At 35.6% G+C, this 16,068-nt stretch overlaps 1 protein-coding gene and 1 long non-coding RNA gene across 2 annotated transcripts in view; both read right to left on the bottom strand.

The window, feature by feature from the left end:
* The window catches only part of LOC148954251 (uncharacterized), a 77,281-nt gene that overhangs the window by 13,973 nt on the left and 47,240 nt on the right, over positions 1-16,068 (bottom strand). The gene's annotated exons all lie outside the window — the stretch shown is intronic.
* LOC148954252 (uncharacterized) lies at positions 12,245-15,258 on the bottom strand. Its single transcript, XR_016141583.1, has 2 exons — positions 15,088-15,258; positions 12,245-12,482 (listed from the first exon to the last, which is right to left on the bottom strand). It is a non-coding gene; the product is annotated as an uncharacterized LOC148954252 (long non-coding RNA).

The following is a 16,068-nucleotide window of genomic DNA, read 5'->3' on the forward strand; positions in this document are numbered from 1 at the left end:
ATTTGGAAGTATGTATAACATTTTTTTTTGGGGGGGGGAGGGAGGGATTTCTCCGTGGAGGTGGGGTTAGATTTACTGGCATTATTTAGAAAACGGTAATACAATAAATAAAAAAAGTTTTTTCAACTGAAAGTAAGGAGCAAAATTAAAACTTAAAACGAAGAGAATTATTACGTATATGAAGGGGATTTCCCTCTCATAACCTCGCTCTTTGCACTAAAGTTTGAATTTTGTTCCAATTCCTTAAGAACGACTCCTAAAACACAAGGTTCGTTTAATTAGAACAATAAGAAGCTCTTTTAAAAGTACCAAGATTTTAGCGCAAAGAGTGAGGTGTTGAGGAGCGGTGCAATCTCGTTCATATACGTAATAATTTTCATTTGTTTTAAGTTCTAATGTTGCTCCTTACTTTCAATTGGAAAAATATGTTTTTTTAATTTTATTTTTATTTAATGATTTCTTCAAATAATATCAAGAGGATTTGTTTTTACACTGCTCACAGTGTAGAATGTGTTACTAAAATTTTATTTCAAAATATTTTTGGTCTATCGACCTAGTAGTACTAAATTATCGTAAGATGGCCCATTTGACTAGAATTTAAAATTGCTAGTGACATTTAAAAGTGACCGAAAAAATTGGATGGTTACTACGCTACCTCTCACATCTCTTACTGTCATCATTTAGACAACGATACAACAATATATAAAAAAAAGTTTTTTCAACTGGAAGTAAGGAGCCAAATTAAAACTTAAAACAAAGAGAATTATTATGTATACGAAAGGAATTTCCATCTCATAACCTCGCTCTTTGCACTAAAGTTTGAATTTTGTTCCAATTCCTTAAGAACGACTTCTGAAGCACAAGGTTCGTTTAATTAAAACAATAAGAAGCTCTTTTAAAAGTACTAAGATTTTAGCGCAAAGAGTGAGGTGTTGAGGAGCGGTGCAATCTCATTCATATACGCAATAATTTTCGTTTGTTTTAAGTTCTAATGCTGCTCCTTACTTTCAGTTGGAAAAATATATTTCTTTAATTTAGTTTTTATGTAATGATTTCTTCAAATAATATCAAAAGGATTTGCTTTTACACTGCTCACAGTGTAGAATGTGTTACTTAATTTTTGTTTCAAAATATTTTTGACCTAAACTTGTTTTTTGCATTGCGCGTTTATGTTTTAGTAGAGCATCATCGGTCGAAAAAAAAGTGTTGATAATTTTGTTGTATGCTTTCACATGTTATAAAACTGAACGTAAGGGCGCCACTAATGAGAAGTGACCAAAAAGATTGGATGGTAACTACGCCACCTCTCACGCCTCTTTTTCCGAAATCGTGCGGTCAAAATTTTGAGATTACCGTTTTCTTCATCATTGTTGAGACGCCTCATATCTTTGTCTTTGAATATCACATGAAACCCCCCTACACACCTCCAAATCACACCTGATAACCTCGTTCTTTGCTCTAAAGTTTGAATTTTTTTCAAATTCCTTAAGAAAAACTCCTAAAACACAAGGTTCGTTTAATTAGAACAATAAGAAGCTCTTTTAAAAGTACCAAGATTTTAGTGCAAAGAGTGAGGTGTTGAGGAGCGGTGCAATCTCGTTCATATACGTAATAATTTTCATTTGTTTTAAGTTCTAATGTTGCTCCTTACTTTCAATTGGAAAAATATGTTTTTTTAATTTTATTTTTATTTAATGATTTCTTCAAATAATATCAAGAGGATTTGTTTTTACACTGCTCACAGTGTAGAATGTGTTACTAAGATTTTGTTTCAAAATATTTTTGGTCTATCGACCTAGTGGTACTAAAATATCGTAAGAGGGCACATTTGACTGGAAATTAAAAGTTCTAGTGCCATTTTTAAGTGACCAAAAAGATTGGATGGTTACTACGCCGCCTCTCACGCCTCTTACTGGCATTATTTAGAAAACGATAATACAATATATAAAAAGTTTTTTCAGCTGAAAGTAAGGAGCAAAATTAAAACTTAAAACGAAGAGAATTATTACGTATACGAAGGGGATTTCCCTCTCATAACCTCGCTCTTCGCACTAAAGTTTGAATTTTGTTCCAATTCCTTAAGAACGACTGCTAAAACACAAGGTTCGTTTAATTAGAACAATAAGAAGCTCTTTTAAAAATACTAAGATTTTAGCGCAAAGAGTGAGGTGTTGAGGAGCGGTGGAATCTCATTCATATACGTAATAATTTTCGTTTGTTTTAAGTTCTAATGTTGCTCCTTACTTTCAGTTGGAAAAATATGTGTTTTTTAATTTAATTTTTATGTAATGATTTCTTCAAATAATATCAAGAGGATTTGTTTTTAGACTGCTCACAGTGTAAAATGTGTTACTAAAATTTTGTTTCAAAATATTTTTGACCTAAACTTGTTTTGTGCATTGCGCGTTTATGTTTTAGTAGAGCATCATCGGTCGAAAAAAAAGTGTTGATAATTTTGTTGTATGGTTTCACATGTTATAAAACTGAACGTAAGGGTGCCACTAATGAGAAGTGACGAAAAAGATTGGATGGTAACTACGCCGCCTCTCACGCCTCTTTTTTCCGAAATCGCGCGGTCAAAATTTTGAGATTACCGTTTTCTTCATCATTGTTGAAACGCCTAATAGCTTTGTCTTTGAGTATAACATGAAACCCCCCTACACACCCCCAACTCACACCTCATAACCTCGCTCTTTGCACTAAAGTTTGAATTTTGTTCCAATTCCTTAAAAACGACTCCTAAAACACAAGGTTCGTTTAATTAGAACAATAAGAAGCTCTTTTAAAAGTACCAAGATTTTAGCGCAAAGAGTGAGGTGTTGACGAGCGGTGCACTCTCGTTCATATACGTAAAAATTTTCATTTGTGTTAAGTTCTAATGTTCCTTCTTACTTTCAATGGGAAAAATATGTTTTTTTTTAATTTAATTTTTATGTAATGATTTCTTCAAATAATATCAAGGGTATTTGTTTTTATATTGCTCACAGTGTAGAATATCCTACTAAAATTTTGTTTCAAAATATTTTTGGTCTATCGACCTAGTGGTACTAAAATATCGTAAGAGGGCTCATTTCACTGGAAATTAAAAGTTCTAGTGCCATTTTTAAGTGACCAAAAAGATTGGATGGTAACTACGCCGCCTCTCACGCCTCTTTTTTCCGTAATCGTGCAGTCAAAATTTGACACGACACACAAACAGAGTCATAGTGAGAGAGATATCCAAAAAGTTGGGTTGATCTAGGTTCACTTAGAGTGGCGCGCCACTCTAAGTAAGGTAACTACGCTAACTTCTCTTGGAAGGTAACTACGCCGCCTCTCACGCCTCTTTTTTCCGTAATCGTGCAGTCAAAATTTGACACGACACACAAACAGAGTCATAGTGAGAGAGATATCCAAAAAGTTGGGTTGATCTAGGTTCACTCTAAGTGGCGCGCCACTCTAAGTGAACCTAGATCAACCCAAATTTTTGGATATCTCTCTCACTATGACTCTGTTTGTGTGTCGTGTCAAATTTTGACTGCACGATTACGGAAAAAAGAGGCGTGAGAGGCGGCGTAGTTACCATCCAATCTTTTTGGTCACTTAAAAATGGCACTAGAACTTTTAATTTCCAGTCAAATGAGCCCTCTTACGATATTTTAGTACCACTAGGTCGATAGACCAAAAATATTTTGAAACAAAATTTTAGTTGCACATTCTACACTGTGAGCAGTGTAAAAACAAATCCTCTTGATATTAATTGAAGAAATCATTACATAAAAATTAAATTTAAAAAAAACATATTTTTCCAATTGAAAGTAAGGAGCAACATTAGAACTTAAAACAAATGAAAATTATTACGTATATGATCGAGATTGCACCGCTCCTCAACACCTCACTCTTTGCGCTAAAATCTTGGTACTTTTAAAAGAGCTTCTTATTGTTCTAATTAAAGGAACCTTGTGTTTTAGGAGTCGTTCTTAAGGAATTGGAACAAAATTCAAACTTTAGTGCAAAGAACGAGGTTATGAGGTGTGAGTTGGGGGTGTGAGGGGGGTTTCATGTTATATTCAAAGACATAGCTATTAGGCGTTTCAACAATGATGAAGAAAATGGTAATCTTAAAATTTTGACCGCACGATTTCGGAAAAAAGAGGCGTGAGAGGCGGCGTAGTTACCATCCAATCTTTTTGGTCATTTCTCATTAGTGGCGCCCTTACGTTCAGTTTTATAACATGTGAAACCATACAACAAAATTATCAACACTTTTTTTTTCCGACCGATGATGCTCTACTAAAACATAAACGCGCAATGCACAAAACAAGTTTAGGTCAAAAATATTTTGAAACAAAATTTTAGTAACACATTCTACACTGTGAGCAAACGAAACTCAGAGAGGAGAGAAAGTAACAAAATGAAAAATAAAATAAAAAAAGGGTGAAAAAACGAGGATTTTGTCATCCAGCGAACCATGAAGATGACAAAATATAATCAAATATTTCGACAAGGACCTCCGCCAAGTCGTCCTCAGTGCTAAAAAAAAAACGAAAATCTAACCTTTCGAAATTTACTGTACAAAGACAGAACAGACACTCTGAACAGATTGTTCTGACTGTTCTGTCTTTGTACAGTAAACTTCGAAAGGTTAGATTTTCGTTTTTTTTCGTATTTTGTTTATCACTTAGGACGACTTGGCAGAGGTCCTTGTTGAAATATTTGCTTATATTTTGTCATCTTCCTTGTTCGCTGGCTGACAAAATCCTCGTTTTTTCCCCCTTTTTTTATTTGATTTTTAATTTGTTACTTTCTCTCCTCTCTGAGTTTCGTTTGTCATGTATAGCCAGTGTGGTCTAAGAATGTATACACTGTGAGCAGTGTAAAAACAAATCCTCTTGATATTATTTGAAGAAATCGTTACATAAAAATTAAATTAAAAAAAACATATTTTTCCAACTGAAAGTAAGGAGCAACATTAGAACTTAAAACAAACGAAAATTATTGCATATATGAATGAGATTGCACCGTTCCTCAACACCTCACTTTTTGCGCTAAAATCTTAGTACTTTTAAAAGAGCTTCTTATTGTTTTAATTAAACGAACCTTATGTTTTAGGAGTCGTTCTTAAGGAATTGGAAAAAAATTTAAACTGTAGTGCTAAGAGTGAGGTTATGGGATGGAAATCCCTATCGTATGCGTAATAATTCTATTCGTTTTAAGTTTTAATTTTGCTCCTTACTTCCAGTTGAAAAAACTTTTTTTATATATTGTAGTATCGTTTTCTAAATAATGCCAGTAAGAGGCGTGAGAGGCGGCGTAGTTTTCATCCAATCTTTTTGGTCACTTAAAAATGGCACTAGAACTTTTAATTTCCAGTCAAATGTGCCCTCTTACGATAATTTAGTACCACTAGGTCGATAGACCAAAAATATTTTGAAACAAAATCTTAGTAACACATTCTACACTGTGAGCAGTGTAAAAAAAATCCTCTTGATATTATTTGACGAAATCATTACATATAAATTAAATTAAAAAAACATATTTTTCCAATTGAAAGTAAGGAGCAACATTAGAACTTAAAACAAATGAAAATTATTACGTATATGAACGAGATTGCACCGCTCCTCAACACCTCACTCTTTGCACTAAAATCCTGGTACTTTTAAAAGAGCTTCTTATTGTTCTAATCAAACGAACCTTGTGTTTTAGGAGTTATTCTTAAGGAATTGGAACAAAATTCAAACTTTAGTGCAAAGAGCGAGGTTATGAGAGGGAAATCCCCTTCGTATACGTAATATTTCTCTTCGTTTTAATTTTTAATTTTGCTCTTTACTTTCACTTGAAAAAACTTTTTTATTTATTGTATTATCGTTTTCTAAATAATGCCAGTAAATCTAGCCCCACCTCCACGGAGAAATCCCTCCCTCCCTCCCCCCCAAAAAAAATTTATACATACTTCCAAATAACCAATACTATGCGTAAAGAATAGACAAATTTCATAACTTAAAGATGTTTCCCCTGGGGATGTGAGGGGGGTTTCATGTTATATTCAAAGACATAGCTATTAGGCGTTTCAACAATGATGAAGAAAATGGCAATCTCAAAATTTTGACCGCACGATTTTGGAAAAAAAGAGGCATGAGAGGCGGCGTAGTTACCATCCAATCTTTTTTGTCCCTTAAAAATGGCACTAGAACTTTTAATTTCCAGTCAACTGAACCCTATTACGATATTTTAGCAACACTAGATCGATATGATCACCCTTGGGAATAAAACTACAAGTAATATTTCTTCTAAAAAAAAAAATACAAAAATTCCACATTTTTGCAGATAGGAGGCAGTCAAGATTCCTGATATGCGGAACCTGATGGTGTTGCTTTTAAGATATTATGCCTTTTAGGGGGGTTTTCCCCCTTTAGCGAAAAGCAGGTAAATTTTCTCAGGCTCATAGCCTTTAATAGTTAACATTTAACTTAATGGTATAGGAAGGGTATACATTGCAGTTTGATGTAGTTTATAAAAAAAGGACTGACCGAATTTTTATGTTTCTTATGAAATATTAATAATGCGTTTACTAGGCTTAGGAAGAATAAATAGCAGTAAGACATGAATTTATATACTCTATTACAGTTAGAAAAGGACGAACTATTAACTATTCTAATTCATGATTTCAGTCACGGCAAAACCACGAAATATTAAAGTTAACTTCTCAATTAATAAACTCCAAGAAACAAACATTCACGAAAATCTAAAAAACCTGGGTTTGATTTCTATGTTTGAGATGAATAAAGTTCTTTAGCAATTGACATGTAAAAATATGTCATGAGATGAAATCGAATTAGCATGTATATTCGGACTAATGAGATGCATGTCTCTTCTAGGTGTGAGAAAATTACGTCTAAATCACCGGTTTTTTCTCGTTTACATGCGATATCTATTTAATATTCTAATTTAAGGAAAATTGTTACTTATCATTCGTGAAGATAAATATTCTGAGGTCTTAATAATAAAAATAATTTTTATTAAATATAAACCAGTGTGTCTTGTTTTAGATGTTAATATATTCAGTTTCTTTAGTATATAATGTAGTTTCAATTTGGAACTTTAAACAGTTTGAATATTCCATTCTATCAATATAACTTCAAAGATGTATGGCGTTTTTGACTGCGAATACATTGGCGTGAAGAAATCGGCATGTGGAGTGATTTTTGAATGCGCGTTTCTACTGTTGACTACTGATCATCAAGAAGTCTCTTGTTACCATTGGTATATAAACTATAATATGTATGAGTACAATGAAGACAGGTGGCGCAATACACTATACTTTATAAACAAAATAGGTTTATATAATAGAATGATTCTTCCATCCTATAACAAAGGGAAGGATTTATCCTACGTACAAGAGGAAGTTAGAGGGATATGCTGTTTTTTTGGCGTAACAGCACTGTACACAAAACGGAATTTTCCCACTGATAAACTTTTGATCAAAAAATGCAAATCAGATATACCAGTGTTCAACTTAGAAGATTTTAGTTGTGAAGTATTTCCGAGTAAGATACACAACCCAGAGGACGAGGTTCGATTTTTTAGCAAATAGGTACCAATAGATATTCCTTCCCGGAATATGTGTGTGAGATTTCTTAGGAAGAAGAAGAACAAACAAATCCATGATATAGATTGGAATCATACCGAGTGGATGACGAACAATGATGAATTTTTACAATAGCCATCACACCCATGAATACCCAACAGTCTTTTTAAAGACCACCAATTCTATAAACATTTCGTACCCATGGTAATATGAATATTTTAGGTTCAATATTTGAAGCTAGTTCCAGCAGAAATCGAAGAGGTAAAGCTGGGTCAACTCACAATGTCATTCTATCGTCGTTAGTCATTTTCATAGACTGATGTTGTTTCAAATTTATAACAAATTACCTGAGTTAACAACTCCCTCGGGGTTATCAACCCATCTCCCCCAAAACACTTTTCAGTCATTTCTTGTAAAAAAAAATTTTTATTTCAACTCATCCACACGGGTTTTTCACTAGCAACTCGCCCTCCACTATAACTTCGCTAATACATCCTTCTGCCCATCAAACACTTTTAAGACATTTCTTGTTAAAAAAAAAATTATTTCAACTCATCCACAAGGGTTTTTCGCTAGCAACTCGCCCTCCACTATAACTTCGCTAATACATCCTTCTGCCAATCAAGCCATATCCCCCAAAACACTTTTCAGTCATTTCTCATTAAAATTTTTATTTCAACTCATCCACACGGGTTTTTCACTAGCAACTCGTCCTCCACTATAACTTCGCAAATACACCCTTCTGCCATTCCTCTTAGTTGTAAAACCCCACTTTGAAAAATTTGGGTAACGAAAAGTGACAAGAATATAAATACTCTTTGGTCGGGCCAGTTTCCCCCTTAGTTTTAAACACCCACTTTGAAAAATTGGGTGAACGAAAGGTGACAAGAATATAAATACTCTTTGGTCGGGCCAGTTTCCCCCTTAGTTGTAAACACCCACTTTGAAAAATTGGGGGAACGAAAGGTGACAAGAATATAAACACTCTTTGGTCGGGCCAGTTTCCCCCTTAGTTATAAACACCCGTTTTGAAAAATTGGGGGAAAGAAATGTGACAAGAATATAAATACTCTTTTGTCGGGCCAGTTTCCCCCTTAGTTGTAAACACCCTCTTTGAAAAATTGGGGGAACGAAAGGTGACAAGAATATAAACACTCTTTGGTCGGGCCAGTTTCCCCCTTAGTTGTAAACACCCGCTTTGAAAAATTGGGGGAACGAAAAGTGACAAGAATATAAATACTCTTTGGTCGGGCCAGTTTCCCCCTTAGTTGTAAACACCCGCTTTGAAAAATTGGGGGAACGAAAAGTGACAAGAATATAAATACTCTTTGGTCGGTCCAGTTTCCCCCTTAGTTGTAAATTACCCGCTTTGAAAAATTGGGGGAACGAAAAGTTACAAGAATATAAATACTCTTTGGTCGGGCCAGTTTCCCCCTAAGTTGTAAACACCCACTTTGAAAAATTGGGTGAACGAAAGGTGACACAAATATAAATACTCTTTGGTCGGGCCAGTTTCCCCCTTAGTTGTAAACACCCGCTTTCAAAAATTGGGGGAACGAAAAGTTACAAGAATATAAAAACTCTTAGTTCGGGCCAGTTTCCCCCTTAGTTATAAACACCCGCTAGGAAAAATTGGGGGACCGAAAAGTGACAAGAATATAAATACTCCAATAGTCTATTTCTCCTGAGGCATTTCTAGTCGTATGTTTACCGGGATATTAAATAAGTACCATTTTTACACCCCCCTCAAAACTTAATTTCTCTTCCAAGCATTATATTAACTAAATACTTGCCATATTGGGACTTGTTCATTGTCTCGGCTATTTTACGATTTCTCATTTAGAATGTTACCTCCAAAATTGACTCCCCCTCCCCCTCTCCTACCCTCCCCTGCCCCTCAGAAATGGGGGAATGAAGGGAACGTTAGATCCTATTTTAAATTGACAATACTTTTCAAACGTTACCTGTGTATTATACAGACCACATCGGAGAGGTAAAGCTAGGTCAAGTCACAATGTCATTCTATCGTTACTTTTCAATTAAGCTATTGAATACCTTTTACCAAAGTCTCTTGTAGGCGTCAAATCTATTAAGTATCTGAGCATATTCTTTGTATTGTTGATGCAAGCATCCCATTCCTCATTCTTTAACTACCCGTGAGGCATTTTTAACTAGCGCAATACCTTTAAGCAAATACCTTTTCGCAAAAAATTCGCAAATAGAGTTATTTTTACGTTATAATTTTCAACTTAAAACCATTCTAATTATAGCATCCCATTCCTCATACTTCAATTACCCGCTACGCTTTATTAATCAACGCAATACCTTTGTCACCTTAGAAACCCGTCTGGTAAGACATGTAATCAAACTCTCAAAACATGCTTGAGTACATTATACTTCGCCAAGTTTTTAAAAAAACCTACTAATCAAGTTACTGTATATTGGACTAACCGCCGCTCTCTCTCTCTGTTTGACCCCCAAAAAAATGGGTGTTACCTCAGAAAACCCGTCTGGTAAGGCATGTACCGTTCGTAGCAATAGGTCACTGGCCCGTAGTAAGACATGTTACGCAATCACTTGTGAAATCAGCACATAGGTTACTACTGCTGTAGTATTTGTGGTTTTCTTTTAGCTTGAGTCCTGAACTAGTTACCCGGAGGAAGAATCACTATATTTGGTCTTTGGTACAAGCTCCGTCCTCTATAGTTTTCCCTTGTGGTATGTTATGTACTGTCTCTACTTCAACTGGTGTTCCATCGGGCAAAAGTCTGTCAAAAGATGCAGTGAGATATTGACACGTTGGGTGGACTAAAAGTCCAATGTTATTACCTTTAGTAATCGACTGGCCAATTTTTTTTTCGTAAAATGTAAGAGCTACTTCTTCTAATTCATGTCCCTTTATCATTTCAGCCGAGCGATAATTGCTGCCGCTGATCTGGATGTCTCTTACAATGGGGCCTGTTTTAGTGATTTCTTTCCAAGAAGTTATCTGATGAAAAGGAGTACTTGTGATTTTTTTGCTTCTTTCAGAAATCCATTGTTCATTGGAAGATTGCCCTTTTGTCTTCTCATAGATCTGCTGCAAAGTAGCTTGATCGTAGTTCACAAAAATTACCGTATATTTGGACTTGGCACCTGCCAGCTCCTATTGTCTCCTGTCAGTTCTGTCGCACTATGGACTCATAATCAGGAAATCTAGAAATGCTTTGATTATTTTTCCTTTTAACCTGATACCTACCACCCATTGAAACATGGTCTTGATTTAAGTTTCTTCTCGACTGCGTTCGAAGTCTGCTGGTCTTCTCGCAGTATTGCTTCATAATTTTGGCTGGGCGAGAGCCAAAAGCTTCTTTACAGGTATGGATATGCAATTTAAGACCCAATGGATAAGGAAGACTTGCTCCATCTATACGTGAAAGGTATGCCCAACGTTTTGAGTAACTAATTTTCTTTTTATCGCAAAATTTCATGGCTACAGACTCATAGTTCTCCTCAAGATTGGTTGTCAAATACGAGTGGAGCATGTCTGTTTTCTAGTAGACAGTTTCAATAACAGCTTGTATCTTGAAAAACTTTTTTTGATACGCTTCTCCACTAAACCTCTGTTAAGCACCCTTCGGGTACTCCAGCTTTCTCTGGAAAAGCATCATCACATTTTAAATGATTCCCGAAAACATGCTCGGGGCCTCTTCGGAGCAGGTCTCTCAGCTTCTCAGCCGTACCTTGGTCTTTTGAGTTCTTCTTTATTGCTCCCCGAAGGTTTTTTGTAAGTTTTTGGATCATGTTATTTGGTAGACCTTTAGCTTAAATTCCTTTTTTTGCTTTGATAAGGCCGTAGAGATATTTTGTATAGTTTTTTGCTACATGGTTTGCATATTATTCTTTTTCACAAATCGAGCCATATGAGACGCTTTGCTTTAGTCTATAAAAAACGCTAGAATCTCTGTCTCCAGTGTACCAAAGATGCTGTAACCCGTGCATCTCTTCACTAATGCGAAACCCTTCAACAAGAATGTCTGTCTCCATACTTTTAGACGGACCCTTATAGTTCATGAAGCATGCATGACTGAAGGGATTTTCCCCCTTTTTAACAACTTTGAAGCAAATATAACAATATTTATTTTTTATCCCCACATATAATAGTTTTTTAGTGAACGCATCAATAATGACCCCTACACATCCTTTGGCTGTGTAGTCATGGCCCTTGCTGCGTTTATTCCGTTCCCCGTCACACACTACTCTAGTCTAATAGGAACTGTTAAAGACCTTGTATTCGTGAATTACTTTTTTCAGTGACTCCTCTCCGTTCTGCTGTAAGAATTCTGTCAATGGCTCCATCCTTACCGTGCCAATTGTTGCTTCATGAATGTCTTTTTTGATACAGGACAGATGCCTAAGATCTCCGATCTTTCAGATAGGGTGGCATAGCCTCCGCCTGTCCCCCTAACACCTCACACAGCCTTAAAGTTCACATCTCCTCGTACATTGGTATAGCGCTCAGCTGTTCCTTTAGGCTTGCTGTCAGTAAAGGTTGTCAAATAGTCTTACATTTATCATGGGAGAGTCAGGTTCGTTTTTTACGATTTTTTTCTACTTACAGAGACCACATTCCGTGACTATGCTTGTTTTGAGTCCAATGGAGAACACTTTAGTTATACACAGATTGGAATCTAGGTTTCAGCACTTGAATCTGTGAATCATAACGCCACTAGGCTCGTCAACAAAATGGGACATGTTCACAATGCAGTTGACGCTAGGAACCATGGAGATATCTTTCCCATCAGATAAATGTCGATTCGTCAGGGGCGGAGACGATGACTGAGGTGTACTACTTCCTGAAGCCTCTGACTCATCTCTGCACTGAGTGTTGCCTGTGGCAATAAGAGGGATAGATTCTTCTGGGTTACCTTGCCTCCTATAAATAAAAATATATATCAACAACAGTGACTGCATTTGGCGTATCATTGTCCTGCTAACATTTTTCATAAATTTGCACTTTCTAGTTCGACCAGCTTCTCCATATATCCTTTTGAATTATGTTGATTTTTTTAGAATTAATAATGTGCCATATGTATGGTCATTTAATTTAAAACTGTTATAGAAAAATACTGAAATTCGACGAAGCTTTGCTATTTTGACGTACCCGAAAAAATAGAATGATAAATTTTGCAACTTTTTTTTTGGGGGGGGAGGGCCCCCTGATTCTGAAATTCTATAAATTTTAGACAACCCCCCTTTTTGGGTCCCTCCCCCGGCACAACTCAGTGCCGGATTCGTGATGTCCATCTGCCCCGGTGCTTACTTTTTCATACTACATACTCCAACTAGTTTAACTAAGTAATGGTAGCAATTCAAGTTAGTGTTTTCTAACCAGCAAAATAGATTAAAGACCTCCACCCCCCCCCAGTCCACTTACGACGTGCATGCCTTTGTCTATTATCTCTTTTACACGATTTTTCTTGTTTCGTATCATTGTATATATAATTATTGATATACAGTGTTCTATTATATATACCGTGTTCCACATACGCGACATGGAATATATTCTTTTAGCCTAAATATAAATAATATATCTAAAAGATTAAGATATAATCTAAATATATTCATTACTGGCATTACCATAAGATTTTTATATCATTTCCATAATAATTTACTTTTAAAAACAAAATAATATACAGGACTGAGGCTAGATCGAATGGCAATGTTTTTTTTTTTACAAATTAAATAACAAACTGTTACAAAAGAATGTAGAGGGACTGATAGAACGAGAGAGGGAGAGATATAGCGAGTGAGCGAGAGCGAGCGCACGAGCGAGCTCGCGAGCTCGAGAGAGGGCGACAGAGAGAGAGAGCTAGAGAGAGTTGGAGAAAGAGCCAAAGAGATATTTAGTCCCGTTCAGAAACAAAAGACGCATATAACTTTGTCTATTGTATTTTTTACACGATTTTTCTTATTCCATATACGATACTTGGATATAATATTTTCGATTTTTAATGTATTTCGTTGCTTCTGCCAAATTGTTCTCCAAATCTGTCATGAGCCCCGGGCCCCCTCCTTCAAGATCTTTTTCAAACTATGAAAAACTGTGTTGATAGTTTTATAATTTATGTACTTACCGCATTTGTCATCCCCGTAGAAAATTCTCCTCCTCCCCGAAAAATGTCTGTCTACTTCCCAATAAGAAATACTATTGGTAAATAATGGAAAAATTTATTTACTTGCAAACTTTTCCCCCAGGGGCTGTGGGGGGTGGTGTTATCCTCAAAAACATAGTTACTGGGTTTTTCAACTATGAAAAATACTGAGATTCGACGAAGCTTTGCTATTTTGTCATACCCTATAAAATAGGATGATAAATTTTGCACTTTTGTGGGGAGGGGGGTCCGCCTTAATCTCAGATTTTATAGATTTTAGACGACTCCCCGTTTTGGTGCCCTCCACAGTTCAAACTTAGCGCCTTCTTTGTGGTGTCAGTCTGCCCATGCTCTTACATTTTCAGACTACATAATCCATCTAATTTAATTTAGTAATGGTAGCAATTCAATTCAGAGTTTGCTAACCAGCAAAATAGATTAAAAGACCTCCGCCCCCCCCCCCGTCCACTTACGACGTGTATGCCTTTGTCTGTTATCGCTTTTACACGATTTTTCTTATTCCATATACGATATTTGGATATAATCTTTTTCGATTTTTAATGTATTTCGTTGCTTCTGTCAAATTAGTCTCCAAATCTGTCATGAGCCCCGGGCCCCCTTCTTCAAGATTTTTTTCAAACTATGAAAAAACTATGTTGATAGTTTTATAATTTATGTACTTACCGCTTTTGTCATCCCCGTAAAAAATTCCCCTCCTCCCCGAAAAATCTCTGTCTACTTCCCAATAAGAAATACTATTGGTAAATTATGGACAAATACATTTACTTGCAAACTTTTCTCCCTGGGGCTGTGGGGGGTGGTGTTATCCTCAAAAACATAGTTACTGGGTTTTTCAACTATGAAAAATACTGAGATTCGACGAAGCTTTGCTATTTTGACATACCCTATAAAATAGGATGATAAATTTTGCATTTATTTTGGGGGGAGGGCCTCCTGACTCTCAGATTCTATAAATTTTATACCACTCCCCTTTTTGGTACCGTCCACAGTTCAAACTTAGTGCCTTCTTCGTGGTGTCAGTCTGCCCATGCTCTTACTTTTTCAGACTACATAATCCATCTAATTTAATTTAGTAATGGTATCAACTCAATTCTGAGTTTGCTAACCAGCAAAATAGATTAAAGACCTCCACCCCCCCCCCCCCAGTCCACTTACGACGTGTATGCCTTTGTCTATTATCGCTTTTACACGATCTTTCTTATTCCATATACGATATTTGGATATAATCTTTTCGATTTTTAATGTATTTCGTTTGTTCTGCCAAATTGGTCTCCAAATCTGTCATGAGCCCGGGGCCCCCTCCTTCAAGATCTTTTTCAAACTACGAAAAAACTGTGTTGATAGTTTTATAATTTATGTACTTACCGCATTGGTTTTAGATTAAGCCATCCTTTGTTCATCTTTTTTCTTCTGGTCATTTTTATGTAGTTCTCTTAGCTGACAAACTCCAATTAAAGACAAGTTGACAGTTAAACGCAAGCATTACCCGTCCTAGCCTGAGGTATGTTTCCATTCAGGGGGTGTAAAGTGGGGTTATGTAAGACAGGAGAAACAGAGTAAAAATTTAATTTTATTTATAAATATATTTATAATTACTGAATTGGAGTAGAAAGCTGAAAAGTTTGGAATAAACTAAATAAAAAGAGCTACAATTTGAAGCTATTTTCAATTTTTTCACTTTTATCCATGCCGTGCAACGTTCAAACATATAAAAAAATAAACATAAGTACGAAGGAATAAATTAAAATAATATAGAATTTTCAATCCGGCCACTTAATTTCAATTTTTTTTTTGAATTTATAGTAATTTCGATTACCTCAAATTTTCCATTTCTTAGGCTCCAGACCTTTTTTAAAAAAAAACCTACCAGGTGTCACATTAGATTTTTTTTCTATTTCCTAGGAATTAAATCAGAAAAAAAACAGGCCAAATTTTAGATACTTGTCCAAAGATCACTTGTACAAAATTTCATTGTGCTGGTATGCTGGGTCAGAGCAAGATCTCTTTTCGTAGCATAGGAAAATTAACATTGCAATGAATTTAGCGACATTCGCCTTAATAAGGGGTAATTTCGGTACAAAAAAATATGCCGTCAACTTTTGCTTGCATTGCAAGAGTACCCATGAGCTGATATATGAAGCCACTATAATTAGAAATATTTTCCCTGAACGGAATGCTGGGAATTTTTGTATTTTCCCCCTGAACGGATAAGTTTTTTGTTTTTTATCACCATTTTTTTTTTCCCCAAGAGTGATTGTATTTATCTGGTTGTCACTCCGAAAAAGATTTAATTTTTTACAGTTATGAAGCATTAAGGTGTCGAACATATTGTTTTTTGGTATTAAA

This window comes from Artemia sp. Qi Xiang Cuo, chromosome 3, assembly GCF_049724085.1.
Source record: "Artemia sp. Qi Xiang Cuo chromosome 3, ASM4972408v1, whole genome shotgun sequence".
Taxonomy (NCBI): domain Eukaryota; kingdom Metazoa; phylum Arthropoda; class Branchiopoda; order Anostraca; family Artemiidae; genus Artemia; species Artemia sp. Qi Xiang Cuo.